This window comes from Erythrolamprus reginae, chromosome 2 (genome assembly GCF_031021105.1).
Source record: "Erythrolamprus reginae isolate rEryReg1 chromosome 2, rEryReg1.hap1, whole genome shotgun sequence".
NCBI lineage: Eukaryota > Metazoa > Chordata > Lepidosauria > Squamata > Dipsadidae > Erythrolamprus > Erythrolamprus reginae.
The window spans coordinates 336756110-336783425 of NC_091951.1; the positions used below are offsets into that span (position 1 = coordinate 336756110).

General features: G+C 39.6%; 1 protein-coding gene across 3 annotated transcripts in view; it reads left to right on the forward strand.

Moving 5' to 3' along the window:
- Positions 1–27316, forward strand: part of ATP8B1 (ATPase phospholipid transporting 8B1) — a 134354-nt gene that overhangs the window by 27797 nt on the left and 79241 nt on the right. The window contains exon 1 of one of the 3 annotated variants that reach the window (XM_070743504.1): positions 26821–26841. The exons of the other annotated variants lie outside the window; for them this stretch is intronic. The gene's annotated coding sequence lies outside the window, so the exon portion shown is untranslated. Of the gene's footprint in view, positions 1–26820; positions 26842–27316 lie in introns of those variants that run through there. 3 annotated transcript variants of the gene reach the window in all.

Below are 27316 nucleotides of genomic sequence, written 5' to 3' on the forward strand. Positions count from 1 at the left end.
AGAAGAAGCAATTTTTCCCATAGGAATCAATGTAAAAGCAAATAATGCGTGCGATTGGGGAAACCACAGGGAGGGTGAAGGCCCTGTTTCTTCCCAGGAGAAAGGCCCCACAGAGGCTTCTCCCCGCCATTTCCGGTTACAGTTTCAAAATATCAGGTTTGTAAGTGGAAAATGGTTCTTGAGAAGAGGCAAAAAAAATATTGAATACCCAATTCGTATCTATAAAAGTTCATAAGTAGAGGTGTTTGGTAGGTAGAGGTACCACTGTATATAGATTCTACAAACTGTAGTGGTTTGTATAACATGCTCAGTGAAAAAGAAACACTATAGCATGTGTGACACACTAAATCACAAATTAGTTACAGGTAATTGTATTTTAGCCTAGCATCAAGAGAATGCAGTGGTGGCTAATATGTTGTATGAATGCAGGTAGTCATGTTAATTTTATAAGCTATTAATAAGGTTAGCCAGGTTTGGTAAAGTTTGACAGTATCATCAGTGACTTTTCCAGACACATGATTGTGAAGTACTGTCTTTGGAGTACTGTGTTCAGTTCTGGAGACCTCACCTACAAAAAGATATTGACAAAATTGAACGGGTCCAAAGACGGGCTACAAGAATGGTGGAAGGTCTTAAGCATAAAACCTATCAGGAAAGACTTAATGAACTCAATCTGTATAGTCTGGAGGACAGAAGGAAAAGGGGGGACATGATCGAAACATTTAAATATGTTAAAGGGTTAAATAAGGTTCAGGAGGGAAGTGTTTTTAATAGGAAAGTGAACACAAGAACAAGGGGACACAATCTGAAGTTAGTTGGGGGAAAGATCAAAGGCAACATGAGAAAATATTATTTTACTGAAAGAGTAGTAGATCCTTGGAACAAACTTCCTGCAGACGTGGTTGGTAAATCCACAGTAACTGAATTTAAACATGCCTGGGATAAACATATATCCATTGTAAGATAAAATACAGGAAATAGTATAAGGGCAGACTAGATGGACCATGAGGTCTTTTTCTGCCGTCAGTCTTCTATGTTTCTATGAATTGTGAGGGGTTTTTGTGTGCTGTTTCAGCCTTGAATAGTTTATAACATAATGTATTTTTATCCATTTCAAACTCTGAGCTGGAAGTGACAATAGGTTTTAAAGCAATTTCTACTTGGTTATAAAAGATTTGCATGAGCTTTCTGAATATGAGCTTAAAGACATTTGTTCTTTTTTTAGCTTTCTGCAGTGTTTACAAGTCAAAAATGTTAGACATCAATTTGTCAAACCAATTTGCCATGGTTTACTCGTGGAAAGTTTGCAACTGCCCAGTTATGGAAAAAAGGGGAAAAAACATTTTATACCGGAAGGGACTTTGTTGATTGCTGATTTCATTTTGCTCTAGGGGAAAAAAACTCTCTCTTTACCATAAAGTACTTTTAGGAACATTCAGCTGAGTTAGGCTTAATCACCTGTATGAGGAATCTAAAATATGGGCCATTTTACATTGCATGTTGGTTTTCCTTAGCAGGTTGTCAAAATTTGGATAAGGGCCAGATAGCAGTTAAGGTGAAACACTTAGAAGAGGTAAACAAGGTTTGGGAAAGTTTTTATTAAATAGTATGTGTTTAACAGATTACTTACGGGGCTGCCTTCTACCGCATAAATCCCAGTGGCCGATTAGGTCGCACAGAGTTGGTCTTCTCCAGGTCCCTTCGATCAGACAATGTCATCTGGCGAGGCCTAGGGGAAGAGGCTACCTTTGAAGAGTGTTCAGAAACTCCAGATCGTGCAGAATGCAGCTGCGAGAGCAATCATGGGCTTCCCAAGGTATGCCCATGTTACACCAACACTCCGCAGTCTGCATTGGTTGCTGATCAGTTTCCGGTCACAATTCAAAGTGTTGGTTATGACCTATAAAGCCCTTCATGGCATTGGACCAGAATATCTCCGGGATCGCCTTCTGCCGCACAAATCCCAGCGACCGGTCAGGCCCCACAGAGTTGGCCTTCTCTGGGTCCCTTCGACGAAACAATGTCGCCTGGTGGGACCCAGGGGAAGAGCCTTCTCTGTGGTGGCCCTGAGCCTCTGGAATCAACTCCCCCCCCCCCGGAGATTAGAACTGCCCCCCCTCCTTGCCTTTCGCAAACTTGTCAAAACCCACTTCTGTCGTCAAGCATGGGGAAATTGATTCCCCTGGGCCATTCCGCTTAATGTATGGTCTGTATGAGATGTATGATTGTTTTTTTATATTAAGGATCTTAAATCTGTTTTAATTTTTGGATTTGTATTGTTACTTGTTGTAAGCCGCTCCGAGTCTCCAGAGAGGGGCAGCATACAAATCAAATCAAATCAAATAAAAAAATAGCCTTCTCTGTGGTGGCCCTGACTCTCTGGAATCAGGGGCCACCATACTGCCCCCACGCTCCTCGCCTTTCGCACCCACCTATGTCACCAGGCATGGGGCAGTTAGACCATGCCCCCTTTCTCTGACCATTAAATGTTATGGGTGGGTGTAATTGAGTTAATTGATTGTTTTTTAATGTAATGGGATCTTAGTTTATAGTTTTAACTAATTAGATTTGTGTACATATTGTTTTTTGTACTGTATTCTGTGAGCCGTCCTGAGTCTTTCGGAGAAGGGCAGCATATCATAATAATAATAATAATAATAATAATAATAATAATAATAATAATAATATCTAAAAATCGAGCTGCAACGACTCTGGCATAAGCCAGTGAAAGTGGTCCCAGTGGTACTTGGCACACTGGGCGCAGTGCCAAAGGATCTCAGCAGACATTTGAAAACCACTGGAATTGACAAAATCTCCATCTGTCAATTGCAAAAGGCCGCTTTACTGGGATCGGCAAACATAATTTGCCGCTACATCACGCAGTCCTAGTGCTTGGGAAGCACCTGACTGGTGATGAAATACGAAATCCAGCATAGTGATCTCGTTTCCTGTGTTGTATTGACATAATAATAATAATAATAATAATAATAATAATAATAATAATAATAATAATAATAATCTGTATCTTTCTTGGTTTCCCTTCCCTTTCCACCTTTGAACTATATGTGTTTAGTACCTTTCTAATTTCAAATGCTTCACAGGAATGAGTAGATTCTAAAACCCCCCTCTTTTATTCTTTAAGAATTTACGAGGTTGGCAAATCTGGATCCATAGCTTGACTACATTCCAGTCCTATAGGAGAGACTTTCATGAACTGCATCAAAACTTTCTATGTAGTTCTTTTGATGCTATAATAAGTGCCCTCCCAGCAGGCATGATAGGTGCTATTAGGAGTGTTTTCATTAGTGACTAGGAAACCTATTATTTTTAGGATTTAGAAAACTTCAGGTTTTATTTTAATTTCCCCCCTCTTTTACTTTTATATTCTAATAAGCTGGTCAGAGCCCTATTGGAGTGACATATAAGTTTGCACTAATAAAATAAATGCATGAATCTGATGAATAATAATGCCGCTGCTTTGACTTATTGTGTGTTGCAGTGTGAACACAGCCCTAAAAAGAAAATAGAATTCTAGCTTTTCTAAACTTTTGTGATGGAGAAGAAAATTTGGTAGGTGTGTCTTAAATAAGTTTGAGAAAAGACATAACTGGGAGTGTTTTTCTGTCCAGCGGTCACAAGTCCTTATTTGCATTTTACCTTGAAAGAGGGAAGGACAAAAGTAGAAAGAAATGATACAAATTTCATGGAAATTCCCATTTTGCAATCTGTTGTATTAAAGATCTGTAAATATTTATGACCGCTGTAAATGTATTATCAGTGTAGGCCTTGAGGTTGCTTCTTTGAATGGGTTACTTGCTGCTCCTGAATTTCTGAACTTGCATCATCGCTTCTTCTTGAATGCAATCTATGGGGAGTCACAGTCATCCAGGTCATGGTTATCCCTAAGGTTCCTTTTTTTAAAAAAGGTAACTGGACTTCCCTTGTTTTCCTTTAAAGATGTTTCACTTCTCATCCAAGAATCCAAAAAAGAATCAGAACACCAAATACAAGCCGAACAAAGAAGAAGTTTCAGACAACCTTCACTCTGTAAAAGACCTTGGAATACTCATATCAAATGACCTAAGTGCCAAAGCCCCCTGGAAGTGCCAAATGCATTCATGGAACTCACTACCTGACTCTGTAGTATCATCACCTAACCCTCAGAGCTTTACCCTTAGACTATCCACTGTTGACCTCTCCCAATTCCTAAAAGCTCAGTAAGGGGTGTGCATAAGTGCACCAGCATGCCTACCGCCCCTGTCCTAATGTTTCCCTCTTACTAATATCATGTATATAAACATTGTTATATCTTTGTATGCTATCAATATGTATTTGACAAAATAAACAAACAAACAAATAAATAAGCTTCATCAGTCATTCAGAGAAGCAAAAATGTCTTCAAGGAAAAACTAAGGAGGAAGTCGGGTTGACCTTTGAAAAAAGCACCTTTGGGACATCCTGAATCCAAGGGCCTGCTTTGATTTGAAGCATCTACTTCCTCCTCAATCCCACCCAGAAGTTCTGAACCTCAGGTGCATAGGACAGTTTGCAACAATACACAGGGCATAAATATACACTCAATTCTAAGTGCTCAGGTCCTATATGTCAACTTTACCTGGCTTTTACCCAAAAGCAAGCACACCTCTTTCCACGTGATTCTTATGACAGTTCACATTGCTTAGATTCCTTTAAAAAAAAAAGCAAACGTTCATTCCCCAGCAGTGAGTAGCATTCACATTTTCTAGACAAACTTTAAACAATGAGCTATCTCTGCCTTTATTTAGCCTCCTCCCCCACGAATATATCTGTACAGCGAATCCTTTGAAACAAAATACGATGGTTGAACATTATATAACACAAAATGTATTTCCAGTGTTTTGAGAAAAGTGTGCTATATAATTATAGGGACATAAATAGAATATATTCATTTGCATATGTATGTTACACAGGAGGGAGGAATTTTGCACAAGAGGAGGTGCTGTTAGATGGTACAGCAAATTTTGTCTGCTATTCAATAGGTGGCTTTTATAGCTTGCCATAAAAGTTTTGATAGCCTTTTGTAATGTTTCTGTAATGACGTGTATACAGTATTTACATTGATTGTTGTATATTTTTTATCCATTTCCTTGTCTTCTCTGGCCAAATCTCCCTCACCCCACTATCTTTCAGAACGCTTTAGTGACTTAAATTCAGGTGGTATCTGTTGCACCTTTTTTGTCTAAGGAACTTCATTAAAAGTCATAAGCTTTCTTGAGCTATAGTTCGCTTCACCAGCCAGGCACATGGACTGATGGGGATTTGAATTGGGATAAGGTGGAAGAAAAGGAAAGCAGGTTAGATATGCAGATGTGAAACAGATTACACATACTTTATCAGTTAGTGATGATAATGTGTTAAAAACCCATTGCCGCAAATTAACAATGGTAATGTACAGTTTTCTAATAATGCAGAAGCCTCTATGGAAATTCCAGCATTCCAGTTCAGTAGTAGGTTCTAAATCCCGTTCAGTAGTAGGTTCTAAATCCCGTTCAGTAGTAGGTTCTAAATCCAGTTCAGTAGTAGGTTCTAAATCCAGTTCAGTAGGGGGTTCCAAATCCCGTCACTACTGTCCCATGTGCAGAAGCACCCCAGGTGGGTGGGTGAAGCCTCCCGCTACTATTGGTTCACTAAACTGGGCTGAACTGGAAGCAACCTACTGCTTTTCCAGTTGTAAGGAACATAAGGGGAAGAGCTTTCTCTGTGGTGGCCCCGACACTCTGGAACCAACTCCCCCCAGATATCAGAGTTGCTCCCACCCTCCTTGCCTTTCGTAAGCTCCTTAAAACCCACCTCTGTCATCAGGCACGGGGGAATTGAGATATTCCCTTCCCCCTAGGCTTATAAAATTTATGCATGGTATGTCTGTATGTATGATTGGTTTCTTAAATTGGGGTTTTTTACATTACTTTTAATATTAGATTTGTTCATATTGTCTTTTTACTGTTGTTAGCCGCCCCGAGTCTACGGAGAGGGGCGGCATACAAATCTAATAAATAAATAAATAAATAAATAAATAAATAAATGGATGGATGGATGGATGGATGGATGGATGGAGGAAGCACAATAGGGGAAAAATCTTTCTCTACTGGAAATGTTGGAAAGCTAGCACTTAATGTAGGGTTCAGATTGCATGGCCTGTTAGAAATTGTATAGTGTCTTGAAGTTTTTGAAGCTGTTATGGTTGTGGTTTGGTTCTGGTGCCTTTGCATCATCCTTTTTTCTTTGAATCCAAATTGCTGTACATACGTATTGATCAGGAAGAAGAAACTCAATGTATTATGTATGTGCTTGGAAACAGTTAAATAACCAAAAGAATTATGCCCAGGGGTGGGCAGTAGGCAGGACGGGGTGGAACGCAGTTCCACCGGCGGAAATGAAGCCGGCATGCGCAGCTCCAGCTGATCATCGGCTGTCACTTCCTGGATTACAGGTCTCGGCTGCACCCTCCTTTTCCCCCTGCTGCTGCATCTGCGTTCCTTGCTTTTTTCCTCTTTCCTCCTTCCTGGCCTTTGATGAGCTTCTCTCTCTCCTGCCCAGCTCCCCTCCAGCCTTATGCGGGCACCTCCCACCTGAGGTGCAAGCAGAAGGCGTGGATGGAAGCAGCACTAGCAGCATTTGTGCTTCTGGCAGCACCCGTTCGCCTAGCTACCCAGCCTTAGGTGGGGGGGAGGCATCCAGGAAGGAAACACAGTGTGACAGTAAAAATTTTGGCTGCCCATTACTGATTATGCTCAGTAGTGTGTTGCTACTGGTATGGTAGAGGATGGCGCACCACGCACATAGCTTCAGTACTCTTGCGTGCACGTGCACACGTCGCAACATATTTTTGCTATGTATAGAAGTGTAATCTTGTGAGGGGGCTACACCTGCGCATGAGATTTTGGTGATTTTTTACTTCTGCGCATGAGTGGAAGCAAAAAAGTTGCCAAAATCTCTTGTGCATCCTCTTGCAAGATTTCAGTACATTTTTGCTTCCTGCTTAGCCTGGGGAGGCTGTTTTCACCCTCCCAGAGGCTTGAGGAGAGCCTTCAAACATCCCCCTCCCTGCTGTGGTGCAGGAGGCCAATAGACCACGCCTATCTTGGTCATGCCCACCTAACAACCGTGCAGAGAACCCCTTGCTAAAATTTTTGAAACCCACTTCTAGATATACTTGCTGCTGGAAGTCTAGCACTTTGGTTGGAGTTAAGTTTTCTAAACTTCCATCTTGGAAGGTACTCTATGAACATCCTGCCGCATGAATCCCAGTGAACGGTTAGGTGTCACAAAGTTGGCTTTCTACATGTCCCGTCAACTAGACAAGGTCACTTGGCGGGACCTAGGGGAAGAGCCTTCTCTGTGGAGGCCCCGGCCCTCTGGAATCAGCCCCCACTGGAGATTCGCATTGCCCCCACCCTCCTCGCCTTTCGAAAGAGTCTAAAGACTCATCGATGCTGCCAAGCTTGGGGTCATTAGATTCAGCCTCCTGGCCAATGAATGTATAGTGGGTTTGTTTGAATGGATATGTGTGTATTTTATTAGGGGGTTTTTTTTAGTTTTTAATCTAAATTAAATTTTATCTCGATGTATACAGTGGTACCTTTACCTACGAAAGCCTTTAAGAACTTTTCTAGATAAGAACCGGGTGTTCAAGATTTTTTTGCTTCTTCTCAAGAACCATTTTCCACTTACAAACCCGAGCCTCCGAAACTGTAACCAGAAAAGGGAGGGAGAAGCCTCTGTGGGGCCTCTCTGGGAATCTCCTGGGAGGAAACAGGGCCAGAAAAGGCGGGGAGAAGCCTCCATGGGGCTTCTCTAGGAATCTCCTGGGAGAAAACAGGGCCCCCACCCTCCCTGTGGTTTCCCCAATCGCACGCATTATTTGCTTTTTTGTTGATTCCTATGGGAAAAATTGCTTCTTCTTACAAACTTTTCTACTTAAGAACCTGGTCACGGAACAAATTAAGTTCATAAGTAGCAGTACCACTGTGCTATCTTTTTAATATGTTGTAAGCCACCCTGAGTCCGTGGAAACGGGCAGCATATAAATCTAATAAATAATAATAATAATAATAATAATAATAATAATAATAATAATAATAAAATAATAATAATAATAATAATAATAATAATAATAATAATAGGACAGAATTCTGAAGCATAACACACCAGACATTGTGATCGTGGAGAAAAAGAAAGTATGGATCATCGACATCGCAATCCCAGGAGACAGCAGAATTGAGGAGAAGCAGCTAGAGAAATTAGTAAAATACGAAGATCTAAAAATCGAGCTGCAACAACTCTGGCATAAGCCCATGAAAGTGGTCCCAGTGGTACTTGGCACGCTGGGCGCAGTGCCAAAGGATCTCAGCGGACATTTGAAAACCATCGGAATTGACAAAATCTCCATCTGTCAATTGCAAAAGGCCGCTTTACTGGGATCGGCAAACATAATTCGCCGCTACATCACGTAGTCCTAGGTGCTTGGGAAGCGCCTGACTGGTGATGAAATACGAAATCCAGCATAGTGATCTCGTTTGCTGTGTTGTACTGACATAATAATAATAATAATAATAATAATAATAATAATAATAATAATATTGGTGCACCTGTAGAGAAAGATCTTAATTCGTAGCAAATCAGTTAGTTACCTGAGATACTGGTGACATGGTCCATGTTTTAAAAACCATTATGTCAGGTGCTGTTTTAGAATCACAGAGACAGTGCTACCTGTGATTTACAGGACACTGAACAGAATGAGCTGTTGTCACCTAACTTCCCCTACTCATGCTAGTACCAGAACAACAATAACACAAGATTTATGTGTCTCTGACACACGAGTCTGAAGGCTTGTTCTTCTGACTACTTTGGCACGTGGTGGATATTAGAAAAAGACAAGTAGTGTGTGTAATTGGCAGTATTGTCTTACTTGGTGGCTGGGCAGCTGCCCGGCCCTACGTTCTTCACGGAGGTAAGCTTAATAACTGAACTTTTATTATTTGGGCATCTAGTGGTGGATATTTTATTTTCCTGGATTGTGGCTTCAGTGACAGCATGAGTTTCGGGATAATGGTACAGGTAAGGGATTTGATGTTGATTTTCATCTATGACATATTGTTCCATAAATGCTTCGTTTTAAGCTTGTACATTTCAAAATCTCGCAAACCTATTACAGCGGATGGGCAGGTCTTAATTTATTTTAAATAAGTAAACGTTAAAGTCTCGGGAAGATTTAGTATAATAAAGAAAAATGGGAGGATTAAACAGGTTCATACTCGTTGCCTTCTCTTTTCTGCTTGTGTCTTTTGTGAAGTTTTATATTCTGATGAAATAGAGTCCGTCTAAAATCAACATTCTTTGTTGCCAAATATAGTCAGGAGGCTCCAGGTTCCTGTATGAAAGCCTAAATAAACAGCTATAAATTTAACTGACAGGATGTATGCGTGCCAAAGTTAAATTAGGTGTGTCTTGATTCCAGGTAGAGTGAATATTATCAGCCATGGACTTGGCAGATTGCTTTGCTGTTCAGGTTGCCTTGTTGAAGAGGTTGTCACTTTTTAAATATTGTTGAGATGCTGCTGTGAGTGCCCATAAAATACATATTACAAAGCATAATCTCAAAACTGAAAATTTTAATCCATTTGACAGGAATAGAAAATAGTGTTAATCCCATCCCGTCGCTCAACTTCTTGACCTCATGTTTTTGCTCCTCTAGCCAAATACTTTTAGAAGCAGTCAGCACCACTAAACTAAACTTGAAAACGTGTTTATATGTCTTTTAAATAGTCATAGACTAGATATTCAAGCTTTATCCAGTCTCGGACATGCGATCTCTTCCTCTGAAGGCACAGTATGCTCCAAGAGAAGAATCTAGAATGAGGAGTTTAGACTACTTTAAAAACATTTTTCCCTTCATTTTTTGAGTACTGTATATGCGAACTGTTGTACCCTTGTTGGGTTAACTCATTATCTCTGAGAGATTTTGTGGTATAGATTCTTGGCTGAATAAAGAGAGAAGGTAATTATCTAGTTGCATCCCGAAAGTATAGTTGTGTAATCTTATTTCTGATGAGGATTCTGGTTGGACAAAGGCTCACAATGAATCTCTTTTTGATCCATTGATATGTAAGTGGTATGTTGGGCATTCCCACTGATTTTTTTGTTAGTTAGTTAGTTTGTTAGTTTATTAGATTTGTATGCCACCCCTCTCCGAAGACTGTTGTTTGGAAAAGAGCCATAATAACAATAGCAGAAATTATTCCTTCATACATGGCAGTGTTTCAGCAATTAAGACAAGTAATTTAATGCACCCTGTTTGCCCACGTCTCTGTTTTCACCCTATTGCATGACATGGCAACTTGCAAAGAAATTGAAATGCAGCTTTGGGATTGCCAGGTGCACTCATATGTTGTAGCACACATGAAAAAATAGCAATAGCACTTAGACTTATATGTTTGTTTTTTTGTTTATTAGATTTGTATGCCGCCCCTCTCAGAAGACTCGGGGCGGCTAACAACAATATAAAAAGACAATGTAAACAAATCTAATATTAAAAATAATCTAAAAAACCCCAATTAAAAAAACCACTCATACAAGCATACCATGTATAAATTCTATAAGCCTAGGGGGAAGGGAAATTTCAATTCCCCCATGCCTGACGACAGAGGTGGGTTTTAAGGAGCTTGTGAAAGGCAAGGAGGGTGGGGGCAACTCTGATATCTGGGGGGAGCTGGTTCCAGAGGGTCGGGGCTGCCACAGAGAAGGCTCTTCTCCTGGGTCCTGCCAAACGACATTGTTTAGTTGACAGGACCCAGAGAAGGCCAAGTCTGTGGAACCTAACCGGTCGCTGGGATTCGTGCCGCAGAAGGCGGTCCCGGAGATATTCTGATCCGATGCCATGTAGGGCTTTATAGGTCATAACCAACACTTTGAATTGTGACCGGAAATTGATTGGCAACCAATGCAGACTGCGGAGTGTTGGTGTGACATGGGCATACCTTGGGAAGCCCATGACTGCTCTCGCAGCTGCATTCTGCATGATCTGAAGTTTCCGAACACTTTTCAAGGTAGCCCCATGTAGAGAGCATTACAGTAGTCGAACCTCAAGGTGATAAGGGCATGAGTGACTGTGAGCAGTGAGTCCCAGTCCAGATAGGGCCGCAACTGGTGCACCTGGCGAACCTGGGCAAACGCCCCCCTCGCCACAGCTGAAAGATGTTTCTCTAATGTGAGCTGTGGATCGAGGAGGACGCCCATACTGCTTCACAGTGCTTGACAGCCCTCTCTAAGCAGTTTACAGAGTCAGCATGTTGCCCCAACAGTATGGGTCCTCATTTTAACCTACCTTGGAAAGATTGAAAGCTGAGCCAACCCTGGTGGGATTCGAATTACCAAATTGCAGTCAGCTTGCAATCAGCAGAAGTAACCTGCAGTACTGCACTCTAACCACTGTGTCACCGCAGTTCTATGGTCTAAAATAGAACATAAAAACATGGAACATAGACTGTAAAACTCTGAATACCACAACATTCCCAGTTTCTGAAATGAGCAGCCTAGCTCAAGGCAATATTGTGTATACTTCACATTGGAATTACAGTGTCCCCTCGATTTTCGCGGGTTTGAACTTCGCGAATAGCCTATACCACGGTTTTTCAAAAAATATGAATTAAAAAATACTTCGCGGTTTTTTCCCTATACCACGGTTTTTCCCGCCCGATGACATCATACGTCATCGCCAAACTAATAATTTTTGCAAATAAATAAAAAAATAATTATTGTTAATAAATAATTATGTTTATAAATATCAGGATCACTAAGTGTCTTATTCAATAGTGAGTACCAGTAATAATGGTGAGTAAATGTTTGTTAAGGGAATGGGAAATGACAATTTAGGGGTTTAAAGTGTTAAGGGATGGCTTGTGATACTGTCCATAGCCAAAAATGGTGTACAGTGGTACCTCATCATACGAACTTAATTGGTTCCAGGTGAAAAGTTCGTAAGATGAAACAATGTTTCCCATAGGAATCAATGAAAAAGCAAATAATGCGTGCAAATCCTTCTGGAAAATCCCAAACTTTAGACGGGAGGCGAACAGAGGGCAGGGAGGAGCAGCTAAAGGGGGCGGGTGGAAGAAGCAAGGCTAGGCTAAAGGGTGAGTGGGAAGGAAGAAAGGCAAGGGGGGCACCCCTCCCTTTTCTTTCTTCAAAAGACAACGTTTCAGTTCCTTTGCAAGCACGTTGTTCTCTGCAAAAATTTTCCTCCCCCAAGCTGCCCCTCCCTCCTCCCTTTTCTTTTCTTAAAAAGACACCCTTTCAGTTCCTTTGCAAGCACGTTGTTCTCTGCAAAATTTTTCCTCCCCCAAGCTGCCCCTCCCTCCTCCCTTTTCTTTCTTAAAAAGACACCCTTTCAGTTCCTTTGCAAGCACGTTGTTCTCTGCAAAATCTTTCCTACTCCAAGCAGCCCCTCCCTTTTCTTTCTTCAAAAAAGGGGGGGAAAAGAAACCCCTTCATCCCAGCAGCAGCTGCTTGGGTTCGTAAGGTGAAAATAGTTCGGAAGAAGAGGCAAAAAAATATTAAACACCGGGTTCGCATCTTGAAAAGTTCGTTAGAAGAGGCGTTCGTAAGATGAGGTACCACTGTATTTACTTCCGCATCTCTACTTCGCGGAAATTTGACTTTCGCGGGCAGTCTCGGAATGCATCCCCTGTGGAAATCGAGGGAACACTGTACAGGGTTTTTTGAAGAAAAGAGTTCCTTTTTGGAAGAGTTGTTAGATGCCACCAAGCAGGTTTGGTGCTTCTTCATGTCAAGTGTTGCTGGTAAATAATTGGAGCTGTTACATTTATATATCTGTAAGCTTTTAAAAATGAGACACCCTTTTCTCTTTGATTCGGTATAATAAAAATCTGCAGGGTGTGTGTTTGTGTGTGTACGTATGTTTGTTTATATTTTTTGGTGTTGTGTAAATAGTAGGGATGCTCCGTGTTATATCAACACCATACAGGAATTGATTTGTATGGAGGGGGAGGGATAAAAGGACAATGAGCTGCAGAGATAATGAAGTTAAGAGGTTTCCATGACAGTTTAGCAGCTCACCTGAACAGAGCAGGTAATAAATGTTAGGGATTAAAGTCCTTTCCATTTTGCAACACAGTCAGTTATAGGAACTATCCTAATGGGTCTAACAACTAAGAGATAAGCTAAAGATAAGAATCGTAGGATGAAAAGGGTCATGATACCAATCATGGTTTTTAAAAAAATATAAGTATTAACATGTTAAATTTTACCGGGATTTTCAGGATAAACGAAGCAATAAAACATAGTACAAGGATAGATTAAATAATAATACGTAAAACTACATAAGATTATCAAGAATTTATGATGGTGATTTGGAAGTTTGGAGAGAAAGGGATGATTTCTCTAGTTTTTAACCAAACCCTTTCTTTTTTTTCCCTTTTATGATTTTTAATTTTCTGTTCTTGGGATTTTTTTGTTGTTTTTGTTTTCTATGTTTTTGTCTTTTGGCTCTCTTTTTATTACTTTCACATTATGATTATGTACACTGCTAAAAAAAAATAACTCCAAGTAAATCAAACTTCTCTGAAATTAAACTGTCCACTTAGGAAGCAACACTGATTGACAGTCAATTTCACATGCTGTTGTGCAAATGGGATACTTTTGCAAATGAAATATTCAATGAGAATATTTCATTCATTCAGATCTAGGATGTGTTGAGTGTTCCCTTTACTTTTTTTGAGCAATATATATATTTGTGTGTGTGTGTGTGTGTGTTTGCATATGTGTGTATATGTGTGTATATGTATATGTACTGTATATGTACAGTGATACCTCATGTTATGAACTTAATTGGTTCCGGGATGAGGTTTCTAAGGTGAAAAGTTTGTAAGACGAAACAATGTTTCCCATAGGAATCAATGGAAAAGCGATTAATGCATGCAAGCCCAAAATTCACCCCTTTTGTCATCCGAAGCCCCCATTTTTACACTGCTGTGATTCCCCTCAGGCTCCCCTCCATGGGAAACCCCACCTCCGGACTTCTGTTGTCAGCGAAACACCAGTTTTTGCGCTGCTGGGATTCCCCTGCAGCATCGCAAAAACACGGAAGTCCGGAGGTGGTGTTTCCCATGGAGGGGAGCCTCAGGGGAATCCCAGCAGCTCAAAAATGGGCGCTTCACTGGCAACAGAAATTCGGAGGCAGGGCATCCCAGTGGTGGGTTGGGTTTGCAAGGTGAAAATAGTTTGGAATAAGAGGCAAAAAGAGGCAAAAAAATCTTAAACCCCAGGTTTGTATCTCGAAAAGTTTGTATGACAAGGGGTTTGTAAGACAAGGTATCACTGTATATGTATATATTTCAATAAAAAAATTATTGAATTTTTTCTAAAATAAAAAATAAAAAAACACAGTGGGAAATAGAGCAATCAATAGGCAAGACCTTCTCCAAAGTTCAAGACACAAGGTGTGTCTCTAGAAAGACTGGGGGGGAGGGGGTGTTGGGTATGAGACAAGAACCGTTGTTAGAATTCAGATAGAGGTCAACTTATCCAGGGAGATAAGATGGTAGATAAGAACCCTATAATCACACAGTTTTCAGCGCTTGAATGAACCCAGGCCAGGTATCTGAGTCTTTATGTTTCCTGGACTTTGTTCAATCACAAGTAGTACATCCTTGACTGTGGATGGATAGATGGATGAAGTTCTGAATAGAGATGAAGTAAATCAGTAGTTCAGTATCTGAGATACAGGAGAGAAGACAGATCATGTTCCTCAAAGCTCATTATTTCAATCTGGAAATGGTGTGTTTGTTTTTGTATGTGTGTGTGTACGTTTTGCTGTGTTCGGGTCTTTTCCCATGTAAAATCGAGAGTGACTTTGCGACATTTCGAGGAGATCACAGTCGTCATCTTGATGTGATCTCGTTGAAACATTGCAAAGACACTATATATATATAGCATTTTTAATAGGAAAGTGAACACAAGAACAAGGGGACACAATCTGAAGTTAGTTGGGGGAAAGATCAAAAGCAACATGAGAAAATATTATTTTACTGAAAGAGTAGTAGATCCTTGAAACAAACTTCCAGCAGACGTGGTAGATAAATCCACAGTAATTGAATTTAAACATGCCTGGGATAAACATATATCCATCCTAAGATAAAATACAGAAAATAGTATAAGGGCAGACTAGATGGACCATGAGGTCTTTTTCTGCCGTCAGACTTCTATGTTTCTATGTTTCTATAATGTAAGTGTGTGTGTTTGTGTATCCACATGCTACTTGATATGGATTAAATATTCTTTCTTGATAGGGATTGTGCAGGGTTTTTGAAACTGGAGCACAATGACCAAATTTACATATGTTTAACCAGATCAATTAAAATCAGATCAGATAAGCTTAGTTGAAAACAGATCAGCCATTGATAAATTAGACTGATTTTAACTTTTTGTATTTTTCTCCGCGTGGTGGGTTTGGTGACCTTGTGCATTGGGCTATCTCAGCCTGTATAATTATTTTGGCATTTGGTCTATTTTGGGAAAATTCATTTATTCAGAATTTTTTTTATTGACACAGCTTTGCAAATATATTAATCCATTGTGTCAATTTAATCAGGAATTCTTCCATTTTTGGGGGTGGGTGAACATGTTATTAGTTTCATCCTCACAAATGACTGGATGTACTCAATTGCAAAACAACTATATATAAGAAAACAACTAATACCATGGTGTTTTCTTTTCAGAGGGTTAATTTTTAAAAACTTTTCTCCACTCAAAAACATGTTCAATACCATGTACATTACTTTCCTTCTACATTATAATACAATAATTATCCATTTGCTTTTGGAATTTATCCTTCCACAAGTGCTGCGTCTTCCTTATGTTTTCTAAGGTCTTCAGAGCTTTGTTAAAAATAAAAGTCAAGCTCGGGGCTATTTTTTATTTTGCGACTTTTTCATATTTTTATTTTCTCTTTTAAAAAAAAATCTAAAGAAACAGGTAGAGCAGGGATCTTATTAGCTCCAAGCAACAAGTCAGGATAATTCTTTCTTCTCTGGTACAAGAACAACAAAAGTAACTTTTGGGGGAGGGGGGGGAAGAACTCCCATACAAATAAATTCTTGACTTACGACCAGAATTGAGCCCCAATTTTTTGTTGCTAAGCAAAATCGTTGAGTTTTATCTAATTTTACGACCTTCCTTGCCATAGTTGTTAAATAAACCACTGTAGTTATTAAGTTAGGAACACGGTTGTTGAGTGAATTTGGCTTCCCCGTTGACTTTGCTTGTCAGAGGATCACAAAAGGCGATCCCATGATCCTGGACACTGCATCCTTCATTATTGCATGCTAGTTGCCAAGTACCCAAATTTTGATCACATGACTACACGGATGCTGCAATTGACCATAAGTCTGAAAAAGGATCATAAGTCACTTTTTTCCCCGGGGCTGTTGCAACTTTGAAAGGTCACTAAATTAATAGTTACAAGCCAAGGATTGCCTGTAGTACATAGATTGGACAAGTTGTATCAACTGTTGAGTGTACGCCAATGCATATTTGTTTAGGTCCCACAGAGTTGGCCTTCTCCGGGTCCCGTCGACTAAGCAATGTCTTTTGGCGGGACCCAGGAGAAGAGCCTTCTCTGTGGCGGCCCCGACCCTCTGGAACCAGCTCCCCCCAGATATCAGAGTTGCCCCCACCCTCCTTGCCTTTTGCAAGCTCCTTAAAACCCATCTCTGTCATCAGGCATGGGGGAATTGAAATTTCTCTTCCCCCTAGGCTTATAGAATTTATACATGGTATGCTTGTATATATGAGTGGTTTTTTTAAATTGGGTTTTTTTAGATTGTTTTTATTATTAGATTTGTTTAAATTGTCTTTTTATATTGTTGTTAGCCGCCCCGAGTCTTCGGAGAGGGGCGGCATACAAATCTAATAAATAATAATAATAATAATAATAATAATAATAATAATAATAATAATAATATAGTATTCTCACATACATGCAGACCAATTATTATCATTAGGAATCCAGTCACCCAGTCTTTTTAGAAATTAAATTAAAAGTTAATCTCATTTCTTGCTGCTATTAGCAAGTGGTATTGTTATGCTAAATATTTCTCTGACTTGTTTTAGGGTAGAGCATTTTACTGGCTGTATAAGCAAAATTATTACAGTATATTGATTCAGGAAGCAATTTGCAGGAATTATTATACATGTACCTAATGATAATAATCGACTGTGATTTTTGTATCTCTTCACCTCCAGTATTTTAATACTGATATTTAACAGCAACATTTTGTACATAGCAGTGCAATTTTCTGTTTGTTTGTTTGTTTTTTTAAACATGTTCAAAGTTAAAAATAAAAAGAAGTAAAAAAAATGTCAGTCCTACTGCTTGGGGGCAGTTCAGGTTTTGGTTATGCTTTTCAGTATAAAACAAAAATGGAACTGTTTTCCGTACATCCACTAAACAATTTCTTCGTTAACTTGCTTGGTTTGTTGGACAAGCCAAATATTCTTTGCCAATTTTCGTACCTCCACTAAGCTAATTTCTTCGTTAACTTGCTTGGTTTGTTGGACAAGCCAAATATTCTTTGCCAATTTTCGTACCTCCACTAAGCTAATTTCTTCGTTAACTTGCTTGGTTTGTTGGACAAGCCAAATATTTATGTCGCCCCAGGCACACTGTGAAAGGCAGTGTGGCATGATGGCTTAAGTATTATTAGACCAGGGAAAATGAGATTCAAGGTTTCGCTCGGTCAGGAAAGTAACTGGTGAATTGTGGACAAACATCCCTTCAACTTGACCTATCTTGTAGGGCAGGGGTCCCCAAAGTTGTCAACTTTAAGACTTGTGGACTCCAACTCCCAGAATTCTCCGGCCAACTTTGAAGACTTCTGCTGTAGAGTTACTGACAGAATCCAGGCAGGCAGGGAAGTTGTGGACCTCATCAGTTAACGAATTTTGAATAGCAGAGTCTACGACAGTGATGTCTTTTTTTTAAAAAAAATATTTTTATTGATTTTTAACAATTTTTATATCACACAACATAAAACAGTGCATCGTGAATTGTGCCCACTACCCCGACACACACACATTCCCCACCACCAAATTGGGGATGTTTCTTGTATAGTCCACTTAACCCAAGAGCAATATACAGTATCTGTTTACATATTATAGAGTGATTCCAATTTATTTCTTGTAGCTTGGTCTCGGATTCTGCTCGTCATATATCGTCTTACCTTGTCCCACCGTCCCATCAGCTGTCCCAACTCAGTTTCATTATCCGAATTTATCCTTTTTTCCATAATTTCAAATTGAATATGGTCCACAATGTACCTATACCAATTTTGCATTGTCCATTTTGTCGCATCCTTCCAACCCAACTTCCGCGTTCGGCTTCGGGAGACAGCTGGGAAGCGGCGCGGCTGTTTTAAAAGGTGACAGCCGGGCTGGGGGGCTTCCCAGCAACCTCCCGAACCGAACCCTGGGTTCAGAAAAATTTTGCCTCTTCTTACGAACTTTGTTCGAGTTACGAACCGGCATTCGGGAGGCTTCTGGGAAGCCCCGCCGCCCAGCTGTCACCTTTTAAAACAGCCGTGCGGCTTCCCAGCAGTCTCCGAACGCCGGTTCGTAACTCGAAAAAAGTTCGTAAGAAGAGGCAAAATTTTTCTGAACCCCGGGTTCGTATCATGAGTTGTTCGTAAGACGAGGGGTTCGTATCTTGAGGTACCACTGTATATACAACAAATTTTGGAAGGTCGCACTTTTAGCAGTCAACAGTACAGCTGACAACTCGTTTTGTGTGTATGTGTGTAATGTTTTGTTAGTTTCTTGTTTTTGTTGTTTGTTTGTTTGTTTTCTTTAATGTAGTACACTAATCAATCAATCAATCAATATTTTTTTAAAAACAGCTTCTGTGCATGCGCAGAAGTGAAAAATAAGCCACAGGCGCCGCCGAAAAGCCAGTTCTGGGGCGTGTCCAACCGATCATCGTTGCAGTTCGTCAAGCGTGGGGGAAATTCCCGCTACTGTTTTTTATAGAACCAGTCCGAACCCACCTCTGCTTCATTGGTGAATATCTGAATGATTGAAAAATAATAGAAAATGTGCTTTGCTTGCATGCATGGCTTAAACTGTGTGGCTCCTACACACCCACAGTTCTTAAAAAGGCTGTGTAACATCTATTTAATGTTTGAACTCTGGGAGGTGTGATTGTGCAGTGCTGCTGTTCCTTCAGCAAACATTCTTTTGTTGAACTCTGAAGACACTTTCGCTGCTTACCTTTTCACCTATTCCTCTGGTGTTTAATGTTCCAAATGGTTTAATCTCTACTATATCTATGCAGATTGACCAGGTGATCTGCAGGATATGGTGGAGGTGGGAATGAAGTACAGTGTTCCCTCAATTTTCATGGGGGATGCATTCCGAGACCGCCCGTGAAAGTCGAATTTCCGCGAAGTAGAGATGCGGAAGTAAATACACTATTTTTGGCTATGAACAGTATCACAAGCCTTCCCTTAACACTTTAAACCCCTAGATTACAATTTCCCATTCCCTTAGCAACCATTTACATTATTACTCACCATGTTTATTTATTAAAGTTTATTTAAAAAAATATTTATTAAAGGTGGACAAAAGTTTGGTGATGACATATGACGTCATCGGGTGGGAAAAACCATGGTATAGGGAAAAAAACATGAAGTATTTTTAATTAATATTTTTAAAAAACCATGGTATAGACTTTTCGCGAAGTTCGAACCCACGAAAATCGAGGGAACACTGTATTCCCTTCCGACCGATTGATTCTGAAGAGGTTGCTTTGCTTAGAGGAAGAATAACTTATAGGGAAAAAGTAGACAAAAGTGTTTTCTTTCTCTTTCGCAAGGTTATATACTTTGAGGTCTTCTGTTGGGACCAAATGTAGGGAGGTTCATGATTGATTAAATGACGTTTTTCCGCAAAAAGATAATTTTGAATAATCAAACTGGTGAATGACCTACTGACTGCTGAGTTTAAGGACATCTTTTTAAATTAAGTTTATAAAATACAGTGCAGAAAAAAAGAGTTATAAAACTAAGAAAAAGGAAAGTGGAAAGAGAAGCAAAATACAATAGTAAAATATTGTAATAAAATACAATATATATATACGTACGTAAGTATGTATGTATGTATGTATGTGTATGGGTATGGGTATGGGTATGGGTATTTATTTATTTATTTATTAATCAGATTTGTATGCCGCCCCTCTCCGCAGACTCGGGGCGGCTCACAGCAATCGCCATACAATGTAAACAAATCCAATATTCAAATTAATTTTAAAATTTTAAAACACCACAAGTTAAAATCTATGTACAGTGGGGGGAAAGTATTTAGTCAGACACCAATTGTGCAAGTTCTCCCACTTAAAAATATGAGAGAGGCCTGTAATTGACATCGTAGGTAGAGATCAACCATGAGAGACAACATGAGAAAACACATCCAGAAAATCACATTGTCTGATTTTTAATGAATTTATTTGCAAATTATGGTGGAAAATAAGTACGTGTGTGTATCTACCTACCTACCTACATACCTATCTGCAACTTCAGCCTTTCGTTTTGCATTTCACAACATTTCAAGCCATTTTTATAATGCCATAATTTTTCTAGTCATCAAAACCTAACATCAAAGTTAATTTTTTCCCAGTGTCAAGAAAAAAGCCCAGAAGCATATTCCAGAGATTAAGGACATACTGTAATTTAAAAAGATTTAAAAAGAAAACTAGACAAATCTATAGTGGTACAAAGTTGATTTGCTGTTTGTCGGTGAAAATATCTTGTTATTGCTTCTGAATTGTCATAAATGTAGCCAAGCTAAACGCATCCACCATAAAAAATCATTTAATTTTTATTTCCAAAAGGATAGTTGCACCTGAGGGCAAATGTTATCATCCTTGTTAAAGTATAGAAATACAATAATCTAATAAATATAGAAAAAGATATTCACCTTTCCCCTTCTTAAAGACATAGAAGCATAATTCATTGTGTATTCTAAACAAGTAATTGCAATGAGTTATTTATTTTCCTCTCTAACAATATACCAACAAACCAGTGAGATTCTACATGTTCTAATGTAGACATGAGCACACAACTGAAGCTTCAGCCCCAGATCATTTGCTATGATGGTTCTCCTGTCTGTAAATTAATCTAATGGACATTTGTTGTAGGTGCTTTATTTGTGTGCCAATTTCCAAGCTTCAGGAAGTAAGAAGAGGGTGGGATTAACATCTGTTGCATTAAATACCACAAAGTTTTGTTCCGTTTTTAAAACAGATATTTGCAGTGTAATCTCACTAGGTTTAGAATGGGGAGAAACATCATTAGAAATGAGAGTTCAAATTTAGAGTTCTATATTTTATTTATTTAGTTTTGTCAAGTACGTATAGGTAGTATACAAAGATATAACAAGGTTTATATACATGATACTAGTAAGAGAGAAACACTAGGACAGGGGACGGTAGGCCTTTAAGACACAGAATGTGTTGTGGTTAGCTCTGGCCCAGCTCCTGCCCCAAGGACTGGGGATATGGGGGAGACATCCACATGCTGCAGGCCTGTTTTGCCCCCCCCTGGAATCTGCTGATGAAGGCTCCTCTGACCAAGAAGACATGAGTGACAGGGAGGAGGAGAGTGTGGCAGACAGCTCAGAAGGAGATCAATTATCTAGCTCCTCCTTGGATTCAGAACAAGAGTTAATGATACAACCACGCATGAGGAGAGCGATGCATAGGCAACAACAACTGAGAGATTGTTATCAAAGAAAATGAGGCCACCTGTGGTTGGGTGGGGCTGTGGTGATTAGTGAGGCTGCTATAAATAGCAGCCTGTGGGTTTGGCCATTGTGGAGGATTATCTGATCGTTGTGTTTCATGACTGCTTTACTCACTTTGACTTTTCGTGTGCTGATTTTTCCCCGCTTTGAAACTAAACCAGAGCAAAGTGTGTTTCACTTTGTGAAAGAAGAAGGACTGTGAATTGCCTCACAGCTGCAAGCTAAGTATCACAGAACTGATAAGGGACTTGTACAAATTACCAGTTTGTTTGGAGACAAGTGCTCTTTGCTATACCAAAAGAGCACTTAGGTTAAGTGAATTTTCATTATAAAGAACATTGTTTTAAATTTTCAAACGTGTGTGTGTCTGAAATTTGTACCTGTGTATTTTGGGGAGGAGTCTACCAGAGAGCCCGACAGAACAGATTGGATCTTTGTTTTTGCTACACCGCTTTAAAAAGCAAAAAAAAATAGCAGTTCTTTTCTTTCTTTCTTTTTTTAAAGGTGCTTAATTTACCCAGAAAGAAAGAAAAATGCCTTTTACATAAGAAATGGTGTGCCAACTACAGATAGCATACTCTTATACTGTAGAATAGCATTTCCCATAATATTGAATGATTATGAAGATGGAGAAACCCTGATTCTGGATTATTACTATTCAGATTATGGATCCCTGCCTTTTGTTATCTAATATCATTCCTGTGTCTAGTTAGAATTAAAATTAGAATTCGAATTCTTTATTGGCCAATGTGATTGGACACACAAGGAATTTGTCTTGGTGCATATGCTCTCAGTTTACATAAAATAAAAAGATACATTTGCCAAGAATCATGTGGCACAACACTTAATGATTGTCATAGGGGTCAAATAAGCAATCGGGAAACTATCAATATTAATAAAAATCTTAGGATACAAGCAACAAGTTACAGTCATGCAGTCCTAAGTGGGAGGAAAAGGATGATAGAAATGATGAGAAACAACTAGTAGAAAAAGAAGTGCAGACTTAGTAAAAAGTTTGACAGTGTTGAGGGAATTATTGGTTTAGTTAAGTGATGGTGTTTGAGAAAAAATTGTTCTTGTGTCCAGTTGTCTTGGTGTGCAGTGCTCTGTAGTGACATTTTGAGGGTAGGAGTTGAAACAATTTGTGTCCAGGATGTGAGGGGTCAGTAAATATTTTCACCATCCTCTTTTTGACTCGTGCAGGATGCAGGTCCTCAAATTGCTACAGGTTGGTAGCAATTTTTTTTAATCCTCTGAAGTGTGTGTCTGTCTTGCTGGATTGCAGCACCAAACCAGACAGTTATAGAGGTGCAGATGACAGACTCAATGATTCCTCTGTAGAACTGGATCAGCAGCTCCTTGGGCAGTTTGAGCTTCCTGGGCTTGTGCTTTTTTGATGATGTTTTTGATGTTAGGTGACCATTTTAGGTCTACATATCCTGCAATAACTCCTCTGGATTTTGGATAGGACTCTCTGCTAAAGCTCCTGAGATATATCACTGGCATAATATATACAGGTGGTCCTCAATTTACAACCATTCATTCAGTGACAGTTGGAAGTTACAATGACTCAAAAAAGTGACTCAAGACGGTGTTTTTCACTCTTAAGACCATTGCAGCATTCTCATGATTACATGATCAAAATTAGGAGGCTTGGCAACTGGCATGTACTTATGACTGTTGTGGTGTCCTAGAATCATGTGACCAGCTTTTGCAACAAGCACAGTCAACGGGGAAACCAGGTTTACTTAACAGATGTATTGCTCACTTAACTACTGCAATGATTCAATTGACAACCAATGTGCTGTCCCCAGAAACAGAGATAGTTGGACTGTATTTAGGCATGTTTCTTTAAGATATTGCATTAGGGGAAATGTAGTGAAATTGCACTCTGGGTAATGTAGTTTTACATGTGACCACATTTGTGTATTCCTATTGGCTCTGACTCGGGATGAGGGGTAATTGGAGAGAACATTCCAGAAGGTCTTTGTCTTTACTCACTAAGCCAGCCAGCATGTAGATGCTACACCTAGAGCCTGGGTCAATTCAACCTCGTTTTACCTGCACAATGGGAAAGATTATACTGCAGAAGAATCGCATCATAACTGCGAGTTATTGTGAGAATTCCTGTAATAAAATGATCTGGGATATCTCGTTGTGCTGAGTTATCTGACTGGGAAAAGTTGAGCTTATACCAGAACAACCAAGGCAAGAAAAGTTATAAAAGGAGTCAAAACTCATTTAACAACAGTGTTGCTTAGAAATTTGGAAAATTTGGACTCAATTGTGGTTGCACGTTTAGGACGATCTGTTCTTCACAAGTATTCCCCTGTTGAGAAAAGAAGGAAACATGTTTTTGTGTTAACACAAGGCAATGTTTTTTATAGTGTAGTGATGGTGAACCTTTTTTTGCTTGGTTGTCAAAAGGATACGCACACATGATTGCATGCCTGCTTGTGCCCACCCCTATAAATCAATGTCCTCCCCATGCAGGCATGCACAACTCCCCCCAGCCCTGCCCTCTCCCCCTCACACTTGCGTGCAGACCTCACTGAAGCCTCTGGACTTTAGGTAGTAAGCCTGTTGGGCTGGTTTTTGCCCTCAACAGGCTTTATGAAAGCCTCCCGAAAGCCTGGGGAAGACAAAAAACGGTCCAATGGGAAGTTCATTTCCGAGCTTCTGAGGCAGTTTTTCATCATCCACAGGCTCCAAAGGCTTTCCTAAAGCCTGGAGAGGGTGAAAAACAGTCCAATGGGAAGTTCATTTCTGAACTTCTGGTAGGCCCCTTAAGGCCACTTTTTGCCATCCACAGGCTCCAAAGGCTTTCCTAAAGCCTTGGGAGGGTGAAAAACAGTCCAATTGGAAGTTCATTTCTTAACTTCTGGTAGGTCCCTTGAGGCAGTTTTTCATCATCCACAGGTTCCGAAGGCTTTCCTAAAGTCTGGGGAGGGCGGAAAGCAGTACAATGGGAAGTTCATTTCCAAACTATTGGTAGGCGCCTTGAGGCCTCTTTTCGCCATCTACAGGCTCCGAAGGCTTTCCTAAAGCCTGGGGAGGGCGAAAAACAGCCACCCTCCAGAATGTCGAAAATCAGCTGGCCAGGGCACACATGCGCACTGGAGCTGACATAGGGCAACACTTTGTGTGTCCTCAGATATGGCTCAGTGTGCCATCTGTGGCACACATGCCATAGTTTCACCATCACGATTATAGTGTCTTTCTTTCTTTCTTTCTTTCTTTCTTTCTTTCTTTCTTTCTTTCTTTCTTTCTTCATTTATTCATTTATTCATTTATTCATTCATTCATTCATTCATCTATTCATCTATTCATTTATTTTGTCCAATACACAGAGAGTTTTAGTGGGTATATATATATATATATATATATATATATATATATATATATATATATATATATATACACACACACACACATAGTAAAATACATGATGAAGGTTATAGAGGAGATACTCATAGTAAATATATATCTATGAAAAAATAGAAAAGAAGATATAGTAATAGAACATATCAATGAAAGAATAGAAGAAGAGATATAGGAATAGAAGAAAGGTATAAGAGATATAGGAGAGCAATAGGACAGAGGACAGAAGGCACTTGTACTTGCCCCTTACTGACCTCTTAGGAATCTGGATAGATCAATCGTGGATAATCTAAGGGTAAAGTGTTGGGGGTTTGGGGATGACACTACGGAGTCCGGTAATGAGTTCCACACTTCGACAACTCGGGTACTGAAGTCATATTTTTTACAGTCAAGTTTGGAGCGATTAATATTAAGTTCTTCAATTCTTCTCATTCTAAAGGTATGCGGTTTTATACAAAAAATTTAAAAAGGACTCCAACTTGCATGCCAGCTGCTTGTTGTTTTACAAAGGGGTCAAAGTTTAATGGAAAAGGAGGGTCTGGTTGTGTGTGGGTGTGTAAGGACACTTTGCAGAATTGAATTAACTGTCTCCTTTTCAGTATCTTTACGAGGAAGCCGTCAAGGTCATAACTTTCTTTTCTTTGAGAACATCTAACCCGCCGCACAAAGAATTGCAAAATTGTCGGCTAGGTAATACCCTGTTAGGCATTAACTATGCCACTCCCTACAATATAAGTCAGCCAGTGTTTGCAGCAAATGTAGGTACAGAAGTGCATCTGTGGGTATTATTTGAGTTCAGATAGAAAGAAAGTTTCATAGGGTGGAGTTGATAAAATAGAGGCATGAAACCTTGGTTAAAGTGCAGAGGAATAGAAGAAGAAGATCTGAATTATGATACAGATGTCTCTTTGAAGAATGGGACTATAAACCAAGGGTGTGGAGTTTAATGCAAAATAATTTTTCAATGTATCTACTTTTATTTTTTGGGATACCTAGAATTAAAATGTTTGCCACCATTTCTGATAAAATTGAAAGAGCTGATAAAATTGAAAGAGCCACTGCAACAACATCGCCAAGAAGGCTTCAAGAGTTTTTAACCTAATACGTAGCTTCTGCTCTGGCAATTTCACACTACTTACCAGAGCTTACAAAACTTTTGCCAGACTCATCCTCGAATACAGCTCATCTGCTTGGAACCCATACTGCATCTTGGACATTAACACTCTTCACCAGAAGAGCCCTTCACTCCTCCACTCGAAACAGAATACCCTATGAAACTATACTTACGATCCTGGTTTTAGAAAACTTAGAACTGTGGTGCCTTAAACATGATCTAAGTATTGCCCACAAGATCATATGCTGCAACGTCCTGCCTGTCGACTACTTCAGCTTCAACCACAACAACACAAGAGCACACAACAGATTCAAACTTAATATTAACTGCTCCAAACTTGACTGTAAAAAATATGACTTCAGTAACCGAGTTGTCGAAGCGTGGAACTCATTATGTGACTCCGTAGTGTCGTCCACTAACCTCCAACATTTTACCCTTAGACTATCCTCACTAGATTATCCAGATATTCAACCAGCCTTTATGAACCTGGTACTTTTTAGGTATATTGAAGCTGTGTGTTATAGAATTTACATTTAGGATGTTGGAATTTTGACAATATGTCTACCTGGCTCACTGGAGTAGGAAAGCAGAATTAATTTAATTTAATTTAATTAATTTGACTTCTATGCCACACAATCCCAATGGAACTTAGGGCGGCTTACAACAGTAAATAATATATACAATATAACAAATAATTGTAGGGCCCCTGTCTGAAAAAGGTTATATATAGAGAGCTGGGGTGGCACAGCAGGTAGAGTGCTGTACTGCAGGCCACTGAAGCTGACTGTAGATCTGAAGGTCAGCGGTTCAAATCTCATCACCGGCTCAAGGTTGACTCAGCCTTCCATCCTTCCGAGGTGGGTAAAATGAGGACCTGGATTGTGGGGGCAATAGGCTGGCTCTGTTAAGAACTGCTATTGTTAACATGTTGTAAGCCGCCCTGAGTCTAAGGAGAAGGGCGGCATAAAAATCGAA